The 18149-nt window shown below is 39.7% G+C and overlaps 1 protein-coding gene and 1 pseudogene across 1 annotated transcript in view; one reads left to right on the top strand and one right to left on the bottom strand.

The window, feature by feature from the left end:
- The window catches only part of WNK3 (WNK lysine deficient protein kinase 3), a 312303-nt gene that overhangs the window by 36484 nt on the left and 257670 nt on the right, over positions 1-18149 (top strand). The gene's annotated exons all lie outside the window — the stretch shown is intronic.
- LOC101343662 (RNA binding motif protein, X-linked-like-1) lies at positions 11960-13606 on the bottom strand (annotated as a pseudogene).

Below are 18149 nucleotides of genomic sequence, written 5' to 3'. Positions count from 1 at the left end.
GTTACGAGATGCTTCACAGATTCATTGTTGTTCTTTCTCGTTGCATAGTACTCCATTGTGTGTATGTACCATAGTTTGTTTATCCATTCATCTGTTGCTGGGCATCTAGGTTGTTTCCATCGTTTTGCTCTTGCTCTTTTTTGAGTATTGTTTGCTTGATATATTTTTTTTCATCCTTTGAGTTTTAGTTTGTTTGTGTCTTGAAGTCTAAGGTGCATCTCTTGCAGGCAGCATATAGATGGATCATTCTTTTTTATCCAATCTGCCACTCTCCGTCTCTTAATTGGTGCATTAAGTCCGTTTACATTCAGCGTAATTATTGATGGGTATGAGTTTAGTGCTGTCATCTTGATATCTCTTTTTGTGTGTTGTTCAGTTTCTTTGTTCCCTTTAATTTTCTGTGCTGAGTTGTTTTTCTTTATGTATTTTTTTTCATCTTTTTCATTGTTGTAGATTTTATGTTTCCTGGGTCTTTATGTTTTTCTGCTTTTTTATTTGGATTTGTATGATTGTTAGATTTCTTTGTGGTTACCTTAATATTTACCCCTTTTTTTCTAAGTTTATACCGGTCTTTTATTACTTTATATCGCCTTGACTTCCCCCGCATATGAAAAATCAATGTCTGCATTTTTAAGTCCCTTTTTTATGTTTTAATGTTGTCCTTTTTTACATATTGATATCTTTGTTTCCCTATTTTCAGTTTTTTAGCTTTGTTGTATTTTTGACTTCCGTATCTGAGTCAATATCTGGTTGCTCTGTCTTGTGTTCTATCCTTGCATAGTTATCTGATGTTATTGATTAATCATAGTATTTCTTGTAATTTTGGTTTCGTTTTTGCAAATTCCCTGAACTTCTGTTTATCTGGAAAAGCCCTAATTTCATCATCATATTTGAGAGACTGTTTTGCTGGATATATAATTCTTGGCTGGCAGTTGTTTTCCTTCAAGGCTTTGTATATGTCATCCTATTGCCTTCTAGCCTGCATGGTTTCTGCTGAGTAGTCCGAGCTTATTCTAATTGACTCTCTTTTGTAGATGAATTTTCTTTTATCCCTAGCCGCTCTTAAAATTCTCTGTGTTTGGTTTTGGTAAGTTTGATTATAATATGTCTTGGTGACTTTTTTTGGTATCTACCTTATGTGGTGGTCGATGAGCATCTTGGATAGATATCTTCTAATCTTTCATGATATCAGGGATGTTTTCTGTCAATAAATCTTCAACAATTTTCTCTGTATTTTCTGTTATCCCCCCCCACCCCGTTCTGGTACTCCAGTCACTCATAGGTTATTTCTCTTGATAGAGCCCCACATGACTCTTAGAGTTCCTTCATTCTTTTTAATTCTTTTATCTGACTTTTCCTCAAATAAGTTGGCGTCAAGTGCTTTATCTTCAACGTCACTAATTCTAATTTCTGCTTCAATTCTGCTCCTATGACTTTCTATTGAGTTGTCTCATTCTGAAATTTTATCGTTGCTCTTTTGGATTTCTGATTGCTGTCTCTCTATGGATTCTTGCGGCCTATTAAATTTGTCATTATGTTCTTGAATAACTTTTTAAGGTCTGATATTACCTTGTGTGTTCCTTGGAAGTTTCTGCATTTTGTAGAATTTTCTTTTTAATTTCTAGAAGAGTTCTGTATAGTAATCTTTTGTATTTTGCCTCTGGTAATTCCAAGAAATTCTCTTCTTCCAGAGAGTTTATTGATTGTTTTGGGAGCTTGCTGAAGCCATCATTGACTGTCTCTATGTGATTTGATATTGACTGTTGTCTCCGAGCCATCAGTAAGTTATTATAATTTTATTATATGTTTGTCTAGTGAGTGCTAGCTTCTTGTTTTGTTTTGTTTTGATATGCCCCAATAGGCTGCTCATGTGCGCTAGTTTGATTATTGGCACCTTTGAAGCTCTGACATCCTGTCACCAGGTAGTTCTGTAACTAAGTATGTGCACACAGGAGTCCGTTAAATTTTCCTATATGGGTTCAGCTCAGGTGTCCAGGCAGTCACTAAGTGTGTGGTGCAGGGTCTCACCTACAGTCTTAGAGAGGCATGGGTGATTGGTGCAGGCACTGGTATCTGGCTGTGGTAGGGGATCACGCACTGAGCCAGGCAGGGGGCTGACGGCTGCCCCTGAGAGTCTGAAAGGAAAGTGTGTCCCTATTCCCTAGGGCGAGTAGATAGGTGAGTTTTACAGCCGGACTATGAGCACCCGACTCTGTTGGCTTTAAAGACTCGAGGGCACCACTTTTTCTTGGACTCCTGTAGCAGGTGACAAGGTGGCTTAGTTGACGCCACTAGTCCTCAAGCCTCTGTTGCGGATCGGTAAAAGTGCCTACTTAAGGGACAGGGCAGTTTCGAGGGTCAAAAATCTGCCACTTCACAGCTGAAACAGTTGAAGTTAAACTTCAGATATTTACCCTGTTGTACTGTGGTAGTGAGGGCTAACACTGTTGATATGGGACCCCCACAAGTCTATACAGGGGTGTAAGGCACTCAAAGTCTGTGGACCCCTTATGCCTGTGCCTAGCAAAGGAGCTGTGCCACCCCTGAGTTCCTGGCTTAGGGGAGTCAGTAGCTTATTTGTTCCCTCTCCAAGGCCAGAAGAATGGGTCTGGGCGCCTTTTGGAATCTAATTCTGGCCTAGCAGACTCCTGGTGCAGAGTGGGAAGGGAGGAGGTAAAAGGGAGAGAGATTTTTCCCAAGTGGGCTTTTTATTTTTTTTTAAATCCCTGCAAAAGTCCGCACGCACGTACTTACCTGTAGCCACTTGGGAGCTGCTTTTCCCTGGTTCGGAGTGTCCAAGCAGAATCTCTGCTGCCGGATCTCTCTCGATGTGGAAACTGCTTCCCAAGCGCGTGCACAGCTGTTTGCCTGCTTCACTGCGAACCTGGAGCTGCTGAAGCACTACAGTCCTGCTGCTGCCCCTCTAGCGCTGCTCACTTCTTCCCAACCGTCTCCCTCTCCCCCCGCCACTCAGTCCGATTCCTCAACTTTGCCTTGTTTAGGGCTCCTAGATATTCATATACAATCATATCACTTTTTTTTCCAGGTCTTTGTTATAAGAGGGATATAGGAAGCTGTCTGACTACGCCACCCTCTCGGCCCTACCTCCAGAATGTGGTTTTCTGAACTGGTTTTAGGTAGAGCTTTAACTTTTTTACCCTACATGGATAACTAATTTATCGTGACACCATTTATTATGCTATGTGTTCTACACAAATTTAAATTGCCTTCTTTCACATGGATTACATTCCCATACACACGTGTGTTTCTCTGTTGGTTCTTCTATTCCATTAGTTCACTTGCCTATTTCTGTACAAAACCAGATTGTTTAAGTTACCATAGCTATATTATATGTTAATATTTGGCAAGGTAAATTCTCATTGTTGTTTTTCAAAGTCTTCTTTGTTTTCCTTGTACTCTTTTGGGAATCAGCTTGTCAGTTTTGGTTAAAAACATCTCTTTGGGATTTTGATTGGGTTTTCATTGACTTTAGATGTTAATATTGGGTTTTTCCACCAAGAACATGGTTCCTTTTATGTACTTCAGTTAAAGTTTACGTTTTTCTTTATGTAAATATTGCATCTTTTTTTCTTGCATTTATTTCTAGGTTGGTATTTTTTTAGCTTTGTTGCTCTTCTGAACAGCATAGTGTTTTATTACTTTTTTATATTGATTATTGCTGATGTATAGCAAATCTTTTCATTTCTACAGAAATACATTTTGTCTTTGGCCTTTCTGCTGAGCTTTCTTGTTAGTTCCTATTGTAGTTTTTTAGTTGATTTGCTTGGATTTTCTAGATAGATAATTATATAGTCTGCAAGCTTTGAGGGTTTTTTAAATTGTACTTTAGATGGTTTACAGAGCAAATTAGTTTCTCATTAAACAATACACATATCATTTTGTGATATTGTTGCCAACCCCACGACATGTCAACACTCTCCCCTTCTCAATCTTGGATTTCCCGTTACCAGCTTTCCTTTCCCCTCCTGCCTTCTTGTCCTTGCCCCTAGGCTGATGGGCCCATTTAGTCTCGTTTTGTTTTATGGGCCTGTCTAATCTTTGGCTGAAGGGTGAACCTCAGGAGTGACTTCACTACTGAGTTAAAAGGGTATCTGGGTCCATATTCTTGGGGTTTCTCCAGTCTCTGTCAGACCAGTAAGCCTGGTCTTTTTTTGTGAGTTAGAATTTTGTTCTACATTTTTTCTCCAACTCTGTCCAGGACCCTCTGTTGTGATCCCTGTCAGAGCAGTTGGTGGTGGTAGCCGGGCACCATCTAGTTGTGTTGGATTCAGTCTGGTGGAGGCTGTGGTAGTTGTGGTCCATTAGTCTTTTGGACTAATCTTTCCCTTGTGTCTTTGGTTTTCTTCATTCTCTCTTGCTCTAGACGGGGTGAGACCGACCAGTGGAGTATCTTAGATGGCCACCCCCAACCTTGTAAGACTCCAGCAAGCTTTGAGTTTTGCCTTCTCCTTTTCAATATTCACGTGTCTTCCTTTATTTTCTTTAGCAGTAGCGGTGATAATAGGAATTCTTGGCTTATTCCTGACTTAAATGGTTGTGTATGTGAAAGATGCCTAACTTTTCTCATATATAAATTCTAATTGAAATGACACTGAGATTCTGTTTTTAAAACCTTTCAGATTGTTAAACATCAGAACGTTTGATAACACCTTTTGTTGTCAAGGCTGTGGGATAAAAGATATTCTCACACATTTCAGGCAGGAGTTTAAATTGGTATGACACCCATGGAAGGCAATTTTACAACATTATATAAAGATACATATGTGTTATATGCAGTCTTCTGGATGTATAGTATACTTTAATAAAAGGTAAAAGCATAAATATGCAAATTTACTTTGATCCAGCAAGCTCATTTTTCTGAATTTATTCTACAGATACATGTCCAAAAAGAAATATGTAATATTGTTTGTGATAACAAAGAATTGAATACCATATAGATATTTAAAAAAATAAGAATGAGAAAACTTGTATTTACTGAAGTCTTGGCTGTCTAGTGCTGCTATAACGGAAATACCACAAGTGGATGGCTTTAACAAAGAAAAATTTATTCTCTCACAGTCTAGGACGCTAGAAGTCCGAATTCAGGGTGCCAGCTCCAGGGGAAAGCTTTCTGTGTCTGCTCTGGGGGAAAGTCCTTGTCATCGATCTTCCCCAGTCGAGTAGGTTCCCAGCACAGGGAGCCCAGATCCAAAGGGCACAGTATTCTCCTGGATCTTGTTTCTTGGTGGTATGAGGTCCCCATGTCTCTCTGCTCACTTCTCTCTTATGTATCTCAAAAGAGATTGGTTTAAGACACAACCTCATCTTGTGGATTACATGCAGTCAGAATGCATTGATAACTACTGTTGATTGGAATGTGAAAGTTGGAAACAAAGAGGAAGGATCAGTAGTTGGAAAATATGGCCTTGGTGATAGAACGATGCGTGAGATTGCATGATAGAATTTTGCAAGACCAACAACTTCTTCATTGCACATACTTTTTTTCAACAACATAAACAGTGATTACACACGTGGACCTTGCTGGATGGAATACACAGGAATCAAATTGACTACGTCTGTGGAAAGAGACGATGGAAAAGCTGAATATCATCAGTCAGAACAAGGCCAGGGGCTAACTGCAGAACAGACCATCGTTTGCTCACATGGAAGTTCAAGTTGAAGTTGAAGAAAATTAAAACAAGTCCACGAGAGCTAAAGTACGACCTTGAGTATATCCCACCTGCATTTAGAGACCATCTCAAGAATAGATTTATTTGATGCTTTGAACACTGATGACTGAAGACCAGATGAGTTACGGAATGACATCAAGACATCATACATGAAGAAAGCAAGAGGTCATTAAAAAGGCAGGAATGAAAGAAAGACCAAAATGGATGTCAGAAGAGACTCTGAAACTTGCTCTTCAATGTCAAGTAGCTACAACAAATGAAAGAGATGATGATGTAAAAGAGCTGAACAGAAGATTTCAAAGGGCAGCTCGAGAAAACAAAGTATTATAATGACATGTGCAGAGACCTGGAGTTAGAAAATCAAAAGTGAAGAATACACTTGGCATTTCTCAAGCTTAAAGAACTGAAAAAAAATTCAAGTCTTGAGTTGTAGTCTTGAAGGAATCTACGGGTAAAACATTAAACGACCCAGGAAACATCAGAAGATGGAAGGAATACAGTCACTATACCAGAAAGAATTGGTCAGCGTTAAACCATTTCAGGAGGTAGTATATGATCAGGAAATGATGGTATTGAAGGAAGAAGTCCAAGCTGCACTGAAGGCATTGGCGAAAAACAAGGCTTCAGGAACTGACAGAATACCAATTGAGATGTCTCAATAAATGGATGCAGTGTTGGATGTGCTTGCTCGTCTATGCCATGAAATTTGGAAGACAGCTACCTGACCAACTGACTGGATGAGGTCCATATTTATGCCTGTTCCAAACAAAGGTGATCTAACAGAATGAGAAGTTATTGAACAGTACTGTTAATATTATATGCAAGTAAAATTTTGCTGAAGATCATTCAAAAATGTTTGCAGCAGTACATTGATAGGGAGCTGCTAGAAATTCAGTCCGGATTTAGAAGAGGATGTGGAACCAGGAATATCACTGGTGATGTCAGATGGATACTGGCTGAAAGCAGAGAATATCAGAAAGATGTTTACCTGTGTTTCATTGACTATGCAAAGGCATTCGACAGTGTGGATCATAACAAATTATGGATAACATTTCAAGAATGGGTATCCCAGAACACTTAATTGTGTGGATGAGGAACCTGTACATAGATCAAGAAGCAGTCTTTCGAACAGAACAAGGGGTACTGCGTGGTTTAAAGTCAGGAAAGGTTGTGTGTCAGGGTTGTATCCTTTCACCATACCTATTCAGTCTGTATGCTGAGCAGATAATCAGAGAAGCTGGACTATATGAAGAAGAACAGGGCATCAGGATTGGAGGAAGACTCATTAACAACCTGCGTTATGCAGATGACACAACCTTGCTTGCAGAAAAATGAAGAGGACTTGAAGCACTTAACTGATGAAGATCAAAGACCACAGCCTTCAGAATGGATCACACCTCAACATAAAGAAAACAAAAATCCTTGTAACTGGACCAATAAGCAACATCATCGTAAATGGAGAGAAGATTGAAGTTGTCAAGGATTTCATTTTACTTGGATCCACAGTCAACACCCATGGAAGCAGCAGTCAAGAAATCAAAGGATGCGTTGCATTGAGCGAACCTGCTGCAAAAGATCTCTTTAAAGTGTTCAAGAGCAAAGATGTCACCTTGAAGACTTAAGTGTGCCTGACCCAAGCCATGTTGTTTTCAGTCACCTCCTAGGCATGGGAAAGTTGCACAATGAATAAGGAGACCGAAGAAGAATTGATGCCTTTGAATTATGGTGTTGGCGAAGAATATTGAATATATCATGGACTGCTAAAAGAATGAACAAATTTGTCTTGGAAGAAATACAGCCAGAATGCTCTTAGAAGCAAGGATGGTGAGACTATGTCTCACATACTTTGGACATGTTATCAGGAGGGATCAGTCCCTGGATAAGGACATCATGCTTTGTAGAGTAGAGAGTCAGGGAAAAAGAGGAAGACCCTCACCAGTATGTATTGACACAGTGGCTACAGCAATGGGCTCAAGCATAACAATTGTGAGGATGGTGCCCTACCAGGCAGTGTTTCGTTCTGTAGTAGATAGGGTAGCTGTGAGTTGGAACAGACTTGAGGGCACCTAACAACAACAACAATCCCACCTCATTAACATCATAGAGGTAGGATTTACAACATGTAGGAAAATCACATCAAATGACAAAATGATGGAGAATCACACAATACTGGGAATCATGGACTAGCTAGGTTGCCACACGTTTAGGGGCAATACAATTCAATTTGTAACAACTGATAAGGAAAAAATAAGTTATTGTGAATGTGACAAAAGCATGGTATATTGTATGCCACTTTTTCTGTAGAAGGGAGGGTAATATATATTTATATTTGCTATTTGCATAAATAAATTCTGGAGGGATACACAAAAACCTAATGAGTGGTTACGTTAGGGAGTGGTTAGAATGAGCGGATGGATGGGAGATAGGGGTGGGAGTAATCTTGATCATTATATACCTCTTTTAATTTCTTTGATTTTTAAACCCTAGTTTTGTATTGTATGTTTTAATTGTTTAAACTCCTCTAAGGACATTTTTTTCTTTTAGTTTATCTTTCTCTTCTGTGTTTCAGGTTTTCTTCAAATGCTTGTCTCCTGATTCTGTTCATGTTTAATAATAAGGTAGTGGAAGGGCTGACTGGGATTTCAGTGTATTTGGGCAGGATTGTCAGCTGGTAGGCTTTATTTTGGGGTAAGTGGTGGGTAGCTGGCTATTACACTTAGAGGCCCCAAATACCAGAAGGCAGAGGGCTTTGCTCTGGAGTACTCCAATTCTCCCCAGTTTGTTGAATTTGGTATTTTGTATACAGGGATTTGTTTCTTTTGGGGGGAAGATTAATCAACTGTATGGTAATTCAGACTTTCAGTTAATCCCTGTTTTCATGTAATTTCTCACTCTGGCCTTCTTTGGGATCAGCTTTCTCTTGAGTGTGGAGCCTCTCTGGGGTTTTGCCCTGCAAGTCTGCTGCCTTCTGGATTCACCTTCGATTACATATTTTAGGTTGTAGCATCATTTCATATATATTATCAGCCAGTTCTTTTCTGTCTGCTCCTTGTCAAAAATTGTTGAAGTCTTGTATCTGCCATGCCATTTTCCATTTGTGTCCTTGACTTGTGATTTATGCATTTATACTTCTTTATCATCACTTTTCTGGGGTCTTGGAAAGTGCAAGAGATATAGGTATTCAGTTCACCTTCTTGAACCAGAAGTCAATAATAGTATTTTGTAAGCTTGGATCAATTGTAGGTTCCTTGAGGACAAGGACTCCCTTTTGTTCTTTTATCCCCAGAGTCTGGCACAGTGCTTGACAGATAGGCACTTAGTAAATATTTATTGGCATGAATGTGTGTATAGGAAAGAGAGAGAGAGGATTGGTAATAGAAAAATGTACTGCATAATTTTGACTTTTTAAATGTACATTCTTTAAATTGCTAGTTCCAAAAGTCGAAGCTATTCTTTGACAAAGTACTGATTTTATGCTGGACTACCCATGGGTAGAACCATGATAAGCTACAGGGGAAAATTATTTTGAACTTTTAACTCAAATGCTGCAATTTTACATATCAGATATTTTGAAGGAATAGAGATAGGGCACAAATTTGTGAGCTTTTTCCTGTAAGTTCAAAGTCTGCAGAAGTGTTTTCACAGTTGTCATTATTTCTAGGACTTAGATCTCTGTGTTTACCATTTTATGAAGGAAAAAACTGTCTAGCATAGGTTATGATATATAGCCATGAACTCAGTAAGAGGCCCGAGGTTTGAGGCCTGATTTTTGTGGACTATTTCACTGAGCCATGTTTCTGCATTGTTGAGTGTAATAGAGATATTATCCTGGTAACTGAAGTATACCCTTTTAACGATGCCAACATGGTTTATTACTGGGAGCACCAAGAGGTAGTGAGCATAGATTATGATATATAGTCATGAACTCAGTAAGAGGCCCCAGGTTTGAGGCCTGATTTTTGTGGACTATTTCACTGAGCAATGTTTCTGCATTGTTGAGTGTAGTAGAGATACTATCCTGGTAACTGAAGTATATCCTTTTAGCAATGCCAACATGGTTTATTACTGGGAGCACCAAGAGGTAGTGGCTGTGGAGGAAGCCAATCTGATAGCTTTTAAAAAGTGTATACTTTTCTAGATTAGTCCGAAGGACTAATGGTCCACAGCTACCAAGGCCTCCACCAGACTGAGACCAGTACAGCTAGATGGTGCCTGGCTACCACCACTGACTGCTCTGACCAGGATCACAACAGAGGGTTCTGGACAGAGCTGGAGAAGGATGTAGAACATAATTCTAACTCACAAAAAAAGACCAGATTTACTGGCCTGACAGAGACTGGAGAAGCCCTGAGCATCTGGCCCCCAGACAACCTTTTAGCTCAGTGGTGAAGTCACTCCCGAGGTTCACCGTTCAGCCAGGGATTGGACAGACCCATAAAACAAAATGGGACTAATGAGGCACAGTAGTCCACGGACAAGGGCTAGAAGGCAGGAGGGGACAGGTAAGCTGGTGATAGGGAACCCAAGGTTGAGTAAGGATATTGTTGATGTGTTGTGAGATCGTTAACCATTGTCATAGGGCAACGTGTAATAACTGTTAAATGAGAAACTATTTTGTTCTGTTAAGCCTTCATCTTAAGGGAGAATAGCAGCACAATTGGAAGAGCGTGGTCAATCTCACTGAACTGTGCATGTAGAAATTTTTGAAATGTTGTATCTTTGGTTATGTGTATTTTCACCAAAAAAAAAGGTTGAGAAGTTAGAGGGTTGACATGTTGTGGGGTTGTTAACCAATGTCATAAAACAATATGTGTACTACTGTTTCATGAGAAACTATTTGTTCTTTAAGCCTTCACCTGAAGTACGATAAAAAAAAGTAAAAATTAAAATTAAAAAAAAGTATACTTTTCTGCATTTCTAAATAGAGTTTTCTGAAAACGATTTAACATTTTCTTGAGTATTGTTGAACAGTGCTTTAATGTAGTGCTGCCCCTAGGAATTATTAAGAGGCAGAAAACAAAAGCTACCATTTATTGATTATTATATCATGCCAGGCACTGTGAGAAGTTTTGTGTGTGTGTGTGTGTCTTCATATCAGTCCAGTGAGATTTTACAAATGAAATGGAGAATGAGTGAGATTAATTAACTTGCCCAGAATTTCCCCTGAGGATTGAGAGGCAGAACCAGGGTTTGCTTCCAGGTTTCTCCCACTCCAGAGCCTGTATTTTTAAACTTTGTTTCAGTGTTAAGAAGCTACTGGATCCACGGTGAGAAGGCCCCTGATATACTATGCTCAGCGAAGTTCTTGGCCTGTTTTTTTTTTTTTTTTGGCCAAACTTTTTACTTATTTATTCTGTAGTCATTTAACATACACTTAAATGGTCTTATGGAGGGGGGGGAAAGGGAGGTTCTTGCAGATTCCCAAGGAAATGTCTGAAAGGCAAAATATGGCCAACATTATCCATTTGCTTTTTTGACTTTATGGGGTGAATAGCACTTTGCTTACATAAGCATCTGATCTCAGGTTTTTCACTCTGAGAGCATTGAGATTTAAGTTTGAAGACACTCTGAAATCCTAAGAGTAGCAAACCCAACCAACTTTCTAATATCTAGCTTGTTTGTGTAGGCAGAATGATTTCATCTCTCCATTTTAGATGGCTAGATGTTTGTGGAGAATCTTGGTATTATTGCTTGCCTCATTTACTGGAAAGAATCACATAGGAAGTGAGTGGCCTTTAGGGACACTTAAAAAATTATAAAGGAGCCCTGGTGGCACAGTGGTTAAGCGTTCAGGACTGCTAACTGAAAGGTCAGTGGTTTGAACCCACCAACTGCTCCACTCTGCTGGAGAAACATGTGGCAATCTGCTTCCATAAATATGTACAGCCTTGGAAACCTTATGGGTCAGTTCTACTCTGTCCTGTGGGGTCACTATGAGTTGAGGATCAACTCAACGGCAATGGGTGTTTCTAGAGAATTACCACGCTGTACACAAGTCAAGTCTTACACATTTAACATTTTCTTGTTGAAAGCAGTGTCATAAAATCAAGTAAAATTTAACATGTTTTATTTTTTTTTCCCCCACTAGAACATGAAAATTATGGAAAGGAACTTAACAGAAGTTTTTAAAAAGTAACACAATTTTTCGTTTTAGTAGTCCTTGGGTAGTTACGACAAAATAGGTTCCACTTTTTGTTTCTTTGAACAGGGATTTTGGTCCAAAGTCTTACTTGTTTTTAGTATCTGCTTCTGCCTTCCCCTCTATCAGATTAGTTTCCTCCATGGCCACCACCTCTTGGTGCTCCGCAGTTTGAACTGCTGTAGGAATCACATGGAGGAGGGTACCTCCTTTCTATAGAAGGGAGAAGTCCTCTTTCTTTTCTGCCAACCCGGTCATGACCACTTGAGTACAGATCACTTCGGCTGTTTGAGTAACTGTCTCAACTTCCACCATGTCCATTATGTGAGCTGCTGTAATCATCATAGAGACTGCTTCCACCATAAGATGGCAGGGGCCCTCATGTAGGTGGAGCACTACGTGAGTTACCATAACTTTCATAGGAATCTCTGCAGGAACCTGCACTTGGATGATCTGAATAGTCACAATCATGACCATAGCCATCTCTATCACCATAGCCTCTGGATGGATAGTCATCATGTGATCTGGAATGACCATAATCAATGATATATATATCTTGGTGGTGGTGCATAATCTCTTGTATCATGAAAATTTGGGTAATCTGTGCTTGAATAGTTGTCTTTAGTAGAATATCCATCATTCTTGGGGACAGACATTTCTATGAGAGGGCAGGGGTTCTCTTTGTGGTGAGCTTCCATAACTGTCTCTTCCACATGATACAGGTGCTCTTCCTCCTATTCCACTGCTGCTGTGAACTGGTCCTGAAGGGGCAGATCTTTTAGGAGAAGAATATCTGCTTTGTAATGGTGGTACTCTTTTTACTGGAAGTGGTCTCCTGGAAGAACTCATGTTAAAATTCATCAGATAGGCACCATCATCCATTACCTACCCCCATATGAAGGAGGTTCCCTGGTTCCTCCACTTCCTCATCTAAGATCTCTTGGAGGGCCTCTGCTTCTTGGAGGTGGAGGGGGTCCACGTCTACCACTTTCAAATGATAGTTTAATGGCTTGTTCCACCTTGATGGCTTTTCCATCTAAAGATTTTCCATTCCTATCTCTGGCTGCATCTTTGGCATCTGCTGGGCTTTCAAAGGTGACAAAAGCAAATCCTCTCGATTTGTTGGTTTCATGGCCTTTCCTCAAGAATACTTCCACAGTTCGTCCATATTTGCCATAAACTGCCTCAGGGGCTTTCATATTTGTTTCTGTATTGAGCCCACCAATGAAGAGCTTTCCTGGACAATTGGCTTCAAAACCTCCCCCTCCTGTGAGAGGGCCGGCTGCCAGGTCCTAGGACACAAGCGATAAGCTACTAGCACTACTGTACAACCTTGGCCTATTTTTTTTTTTAGGTCTAGAAATGGATGTTTATTTAGAATGAGAAAAGAAATCACAACAAGTAATAAATTTTAAAAGGTTTACAAATACTGCCCACCAAACTTACTGCCTTTGAGTCGATTCTGACTCTTAACGAATCTGTAGGACAGAGTAGAACTGCTCCATAGGATTTCGAAGGCTGTAAATCTTTACAGAAGCAGACTGGTTGATGGGTTCGAACCACTGTCCTTTCAGTTAGCAGCCAGGTGCTTTAACTACTGCACCACCAAGGGCTCCTTACAAATACTGCAAACATCACAAAATCCAGAAAAATAAGCCAGAATAACTTCTGACTCCACATATTTCAATATTTTTTCTTAACGATCCACAAACTTTTGGTGCTGGGCACTAGGGGACAAATTCATATCACAATACAACTTCAGGTCTTATACCTTCATGTCCCAACACTGGGAGAATTGGTATGTGAGTATAGGACCATTCTTGGAAGTCATTACTGCTCTAGGATGACCATCAATAACTTAAGTGTGCACAGAAATCACTGCAAACCACACAAATATGTCACACTAAACCCAAGCCAAGGTATCCTCAACTTATCTTCCACTTATCAAGTACTCAAAATACCTGTGGCCACTCTGGCATCTCCCAACATGAGGAGAAGTGTGATGGAAGGCAAGTCAGAGTAGAAAGAGAGCAGTCCTATGCACTATGGTTAAAATATCTCTTACAAATTTTGTAAAAATACATCACCGCAAGAACACATACCTAGGAGCCCTCTCAGGGTCTGTGCAAAGTGAAGGACCCTGAAGCTTAAAGTGTCTCCTCTCTGATCCTTGGACATTACTCTGAAATGTGTTGACTGGCCCACAAAGGGTGATTACATTTTGCCTTGACCTTAGGCCTTTAACCCCTTATGACCATAGGTTGGCAACCTTGGAGCTGTGAAAAGTTCAGTTGCCCTTATATGGTCAGCTGGTCCAGATCCAATATATTTTTCTCTGTTGAATTCAGTGTTTATGCCCTGTGCATTGGAAAATGAAATTACGGTATTGATAGAACATGAACAGGATTGGTTGTAACATCATTTCTTTCTGCCTCCTCTCCAGTGGACATTCAACCCAACAAAGTGAGCAATGCTAATTCAGGACTTGCTTGTTAGCATTTTACACTCATGGAGATGATTTAAGGGTATTTTGTTCTCTGAAGGCAGGATGGAAACAACTGACTTCTTTCTAATGTAGACAAGAACGGAGCATGATTAGAAGGTGAAATCATTTGCTCTCTTGACCTTGGGTAACGTAAGCATTGACCTTATGAATTTTAAAAAGTGGGCTTAACTCATATCTGTCTTCCTGAGGCACCAAAGTTTCCATCATAAACATTTTCTACCAAGTCCATGTGTATTAAGCATGCATCTTGCAATGTAATGGATAGTTCAGATTAGATTTTAGTTTAATCCATCAAACATATCCATAAGCGTAAGGAATTTTGTGTTACACCCACTCTGGGAAAAACTGTGCAAGGATCAGGGGCATCAACAGCGAGTCGTGGCAGGACAAGTAGAGATCCGGGGACCTAGTTTTTCAGGCTGTCACATTCCTGCCCTGCCTTTCATTTTCCTAATTTCAACTAATTATCATCCTTATCTAACAACACATAGCACAAAAGCTTAGCTGTTCCCCCAGATCTGCAGTTCAGATTTCTTCCTGGGTTTGTATTTTAGATCCCTCCCCCTTCCTTTTATTGTTATTACTTAAATATTTTAGTTGTGTTTTAGGTGAAAGTTTACACAGCAAATTAGGTTCCCATTTAACAATTTTTATACAAATTGTTCTGTAACATTGGTTACAGTTTTCACAATGTGTCAACATTCTCATTATTTCCATCCTGTTCTGTTTCCATTGATCTAACTTCCCTTCCCCTCCTTGCCATCTCATCTTTGCTTTTGGGTAAATGTTGACCGATTGGTCTCCTATAGTTGATTGTTTAAGGGACGCATTACTCAGATGATATTATTTTATAAGCCAATCTATTATTTGGTGGAAAGGTGACCTCAGGAGTGACTTCAGTACCCAGTTCACAGGGTATCTTAGGGTGATAGTCTTGGGAGTTTGTCTAGTCTATCAGTCCAGTAGGTCTGACCTTTTTTAGAAATTTAAGTTTTCTACATTTTTCTTCCATTCTTTCCGGGACCTTCTAATTTGCCCCTGTTCAGAACTGCCAGTATTGGGCATCATTTAGTTCTTCTGGCCTCAGGTTAGAAGAGGCCATGGTTCCTGTGGGCTATTAGTGCTGTGGACTAGTTTCTTGTTTGAGTCTTGGTTTCCTTCATTCTCTTTTGCTCCAGATAAGTAGATACCAATAGTTGTATCTTAGATGGCCGCTTGAAGCTTTTAAGATCCCAGACGCTACTCACCAGCCTAGGGTGTAGGACATTAACTTTATGAATTATGTTATGCAAATTAACTATTATCCCATGAGACTACGGTGCTAAGCCTTTTAACCCAGTAAGCCAGTCCCATGAGTTGTTTGGATATGTTTAGGAAGTCTCCGTAACTGTGCACCTATGTGGTTTATTTTATATATATGAATATATATGCAGCACACACAAACATGTATTTACATACGCCTACAGATACAGCTATAGCCTGCACTTGCATTGCTCACGTATGTATACACTTCTACCTATGTAACCACAACATATATTTTTTGGTTGTTATTACTGTTGTTGCAAAATTGTATATGTTTTATAGCGTTTATTGAAGTTGTCCCTTTTTTGTGTGTACTTCATTTACCTTGGTCAAGTTGTGCAGACTTCACCTATATTGGGTATTGCCTTGCCCACCACCAAAAATAACAAGTGTCTACTGTCTAGAAAGTGATTCCCCCTCCCATCCCTGGTAACCATCAAAGAACGTTTCTGTGTATATATCTATTCCTGACTTTTTGTAATAAAAACCTGTTGCCGTTGAGTCGATTTCAACCCATAGCGACCCTTATAGAACAGAGTAGAACTGCCCCATAGGGTTTCCAAGGAGTGGCTGCTGGATTCAAACTGCCAACCTTTTGATTAGCAGCTGTATCACTTAACCACTGTGCTACCAGGGCTTCTACTCTTTGTAATAGTGGGACCAAACAATATTTGTTCTTTTGTAATTGACTTATTTCACTCAACATAGTGTCCTCCAGATTCATCCAGGTTATAAGATGTTTTGCAGACTCATCATTCTTTATAGTTGTGTAGTATACCGTTGTATGTATGTACCACATTTTGTTTATCCATTCATCCGTTGATAGGCACTTAGGGTTGTTTCCATCTTTTTCCTATTGTGAATAGTGCTGCAGTGAACATAGGTGTGCATATGTCTATTCATGTCATTGCTCTTATGTCTCTTCGATATATACCTATGAGTGGGATTGCTGGATCATAAGGTATTTTCTGTTTCTAGCTTTTTGAGGAAGTGCCATATCGTTTTCCATAGTGGTTGTACCACTTTACAAACTCACCAGTGGTGTATAAGATTTCTGATTGCCCAATAACCTTGCCAGCATTTGCTGTTTTCTGTTTTTTTGATCATTACCATTTTTACAGGAGTGAGATGGTATCTCGTTGTAGTTTTGATTTGCATCTCTCTAATAGGGTTGCTATGGGTCAGGATCGACTTGATGGTAATGAGTTTAATGTCTAATGATTGCGAGCGCCTTTTCATGTATTTGTTGGCCATCAGAATGTCCTCTTTGGTGAAGTGTCTGTTCATGAATGTCTTAGGCTGGGTGCTCTAGAAAAACATAACCAGTAAAGTATATAAATATATATATAGAGAGATTTATATTAAGGAAATGACTCACGTGGTTGTAGAGGCTGGAACATCCCAAGTCCGTGGGTTAGGCTGGAGGCTTCTCCTGATTCACGTAGCCGCAGGGGCTGGCAAACCCAAGATTAGCAGGATAGATGCAGGGCTCTGGCTCACAGGCTGTGAAGACTGACGAATCCCAAGATCAGCAGGCAAGACAGCAGGTAAGCTGCTAGCTCAAGTCCCAAGAACTGGAAGTCAGGCGAACTGGAGCCAGCTGCAGGATCTAGAGCGAGCAAAAGCCCATGAGCCTTGCCAGAAAGTCCACCTATATTGAATGCAGGCTATACCCCAAGGAAACTCCCTTTCAATGGATTGGCTACTCACAGCAGATCCCATCATAGAGGTGGTCACATTATATCATATCTCATCATGGAGGTGATCACATCATTTTACGACTGCCAAACTACATCATAACTGCCAAACCACTGAGAATCATGGCCCAGCCAAGTTGACACACAACCTTAGCAATCACAGTGTCCTTAGCTCAGTTTTTGATTCTGTTGTTTTGTCTTTTTGTTGTTGAGTTGTTGAAGTTTTCTATATATTTTAGAGATTAGACGCTTGTCAGATATGTCATTGCCATAGTTTTTTCCCAGCCTGTAGTTTCTCTTTTTACTCCTTTCGTAAAGTCTTTTGATGATCAAAAATATTTAATTTTTAGGAAGTCTCAGTTATCTAAAGTATCTTCTGTGGTTCGTGCATTTTTAGTTGTGTTTAATAGGCTACTTATGCCAAAAATTAGGTCCCTTAGTTTTGGTCCTATATTATATTCCAGAAACGTTATAGTTTTAGCTTTAACATTTAGGTCTTTGATCCATTTTGAGTTGGTTTTTGTACATGATGTGAGGTATGGATCCTCACATTTTCCTGCACATGGATATCCAGTTTGCCAGCATCATTTTTTATTTATTTATTCATTGTACTTCAGGTGAAGGCTTACAGAACAAATAGTTCCTCATGAAACAGTAATACACATGTTGTTTTATGACATTGGTTAACAACCCCACAACATGTCAGCCCTCTTAACTTCTCAACCTTTTTTTTTTGGTGAAAATATACATAGCCAAAGATACACCATTTCAAAAATTTCTACATGCACAGTTCAGTGACATTGACTATGCTCTTC

The sequence above is a fragment of the Trichechus manatus genome, unplaced genomic scaffold, assembly GCF_000243295.1.
Source record: "Trichechus manatus latirostris isolate Lorelei unplaced genomic scaffold, TriManLat1.0 scaffold00233, whole genome shotgun sequence".
In the NCBI taxonomy this organism is placed as follows: Eukaryota; Metazoa; Chordata; class Mammalia; order Sirenia; family Trichechidae; genus Trichechus; species Trichechus manatus.
This window is presented reverse-complemented; position numbering and strand designations above follow the sequence as displayed.